The following is a 2,658-nucleotide window of genomic DNA, read 5'->3' on the forward strand; positions in this document are numbered from 1 at the left end:
GCGGTAACCTGGAGGGAGAAGCCTCAGAGCCTGTAGTGAGGTGTGAGTTCAATTCCTGTCACTGCCCAAGATCTGCTGCCATGCAACAGCTGGGAACACCCGTCCTCGTCCCATTGTCCCATTGTGCTGCCTCCCTCTGCCTTTTCTACCAGGTAGCTCCTGGGCTGTTGGACACTCCTTGCATAAGTGGCTACAGAGAGCTCTGTGGCTGATGTCCCTTGGCTCGCGGGATCAGGGGATGTGTGTGCAGGCTGCAGAGCCTGGCAGGGGCAGTGAGCTGAGGGGGAGCCAAAAGGTTGCTCTGTGTCCTGCGTGGCAGAGGGTGCGCTTGCAGCACGTGGGGCTGCAGGGGCAGGGCAGCTCCCTGGAGCTGGATGGTTCCCCCAAGGGAATGAATGAGGGGGATTTCACAGAGGGGTTTGAATTCATGAATCATTTTCAAGTGGCCGAGAATTCAAGGCTGATTCTACTGAGTAAAGTTAGCACCAGTTTGTTTGTGGTGAGATGGCAGTATCTTCTTAAATTACCACAACTTCAAAACCATCTTGGTTTTAGAAGCCTGCTGCTTTTCACCTGTTTGTATCAGAATCATCATCTGGGGTCGTGGCTTCTCCCTGTCTGTGGTAAGAAAACGAGAGGAATCGGAGCCCATTCCTTTGAAAACTGATTTACTGCAGGTGAATAGAAACGCAGTGTGAGAGTAACAATCTCATAAAAGTGAGCATGGTAAAGTCTGTCTCGTGCTGTGATGTTGGGTGGCTGTTGGACAGCTGTTCTAAGAGGATTTCCTGCAAACTGCAGTCTGAGTGGCTCTGTAGGTTTTGTTCTTTGGGGGTTTTGAACCTGCATGTCCACAGGAAAGTTGCTGTCCTGGTGAAATTTTTCTTTTACACCAATGTCTGCTTGTCCTGACCTTTGGGCAGGACACTGTGTTGTTATTGTTTACAACAGTTACATGGCGAATCACAAGGTATGAAACATTCTCTAGGACAGGGGGTTGCACCCTAATTCCAGATTTCCTGCTGGCCTTAGTGGGCTCCTGTGACATTTTAGGCAATTGACCTATAACTAAACTCATAGTTGACCCACAGCTCATCAAAAATTGAATCCCTCACCCTGACCCACATAACCACATATTTCCCCAGTAGCCAGTATCGCCCTGTGCTTATTAGAAATATTTATGTTTAAATAGTCCTCTAGGAAAATCCATGTGATTCCAGGTTTAGGGCTTGACACAAGGCCCTGTGTAAGCTACATTCCTAGTCCTCAACAACCCTGAATTTTTGTAAAAGGCTCTGGTATTTACAGTGAACTCTGACTTCCATTAGTTATTTTCTAACATTACGCTTGCTACTGCACCAAAGCATCAAGAAATGCCTGGCTATTTTTGATTGATGTTCCTTATAATAAACTCAGTGGGTGTTAGATTTAAATTTCTTCAGAACTTTAGGACTAATTATAAGACAACCTGCTGCCAAAATTTCTTGTGTTTGGCTCCTGCAGTAATTTGTGTTGGATTACACTCTGGGTTTGATGAAATTGGTGATCTACTTTATTGTCCTTATTGTTGTCTCTACTATTTATCAAGTACTGATCAATGTGAATATTTTAATGTGTAATAATAATGAAAAATGTTTCCAGCATAGCTCCTAACCCATACCCTTCTCTCACATCCATGCCAGCCTTACCTATGGCACTACCTCATGAAGGTACAGTGCAGGTAACTCCTGGAAGCAAAGTGATGCCTGGAATTTCGTTCCCAAGGCAGGCCGGCTCTCCTGGCCTAAACTGCCCTGAGGGTATTTCAGTGAAGCTGCTCCCTGCTTTGGTCGGTGCTAGTCGTGTGTAGGGCACGCCCAGGGGGTGAGTCCTGCCCTGTTTGCTTCCCACAGCAGTGTTCCACTCATGCTCTGAACCCCTCGATGTTTGCAAGTCACAGGGTGAATGGACCCTCTGCCACCCGCATTTGTGTTTTTTCCAGCTTGGAGCCCCTGGAGACCGTCACGGCAGGGTGAAGACTAACTTAAATGGGATGTAAAGGAGGGGGCACCCAGACAGCATAAAACAAGATAAATGCATACGGACAGAAGGAACAGGAGCTACTTTGCTTTCCAAATCAAACAACTTGAGCCAGAGTCATTTAAAACCAAACACTGCCAGCTTAGAGAAAAGAATTTATTAGAAACTGTTAAGCACTACACAAAACTAAATTTTAGAGTATTTTTTTTCAGTAGACAGCACTCCAGCCTGCATATACAGTACTGTGGACCTTTGGGCAGCCACTGTGCTCATAAGGTATATCTTTAGGATGAGACATTCAAGCAGCATGCACAGTGAGACAGGGGAAGGAGTGCAAGGAAAACCCTTTTGATTTGCATAAGTTCACAGGAGGTACAGTTTTGTTTCCCACAAGGCAATTTGGATTGAAGGAATCACCACTACCCTGGAGGCACCAAGGGGGCTCAGCTCCCCCCCTTTGCCCTCAGTGCTGGTGCACATTGGGACTTTGCAGTAGAAGGTGTTTGAATAAATAGAAATACAGCTTTCATCCTACTGGGACATAGCCAGGACTCCGAGGTTGCTGTACTCCCCTTTCAGGCAGCCACAGCAGCAGAGACCTCACTGCTTTTCAGGAGAAACAGGAGCAGAGTCTACAGA

This window comes from Aphelocoma coerulescens, chromosome 1A (genome assembly GCF_041296385.1).
Source record: "Aphelocoma coerulescens isolate FSJ_1873_10779 chromosome 1A, UR_Acoe_1.0, whole genome shotgun sequence".
Taxonomy (NCBI): domain Eukaryota; kingdom Metazoa; phylum Chordata; class Aves; order Passeriformes; family Corvidae; genus Aphelocoma; species Aphelocoma coerulescens.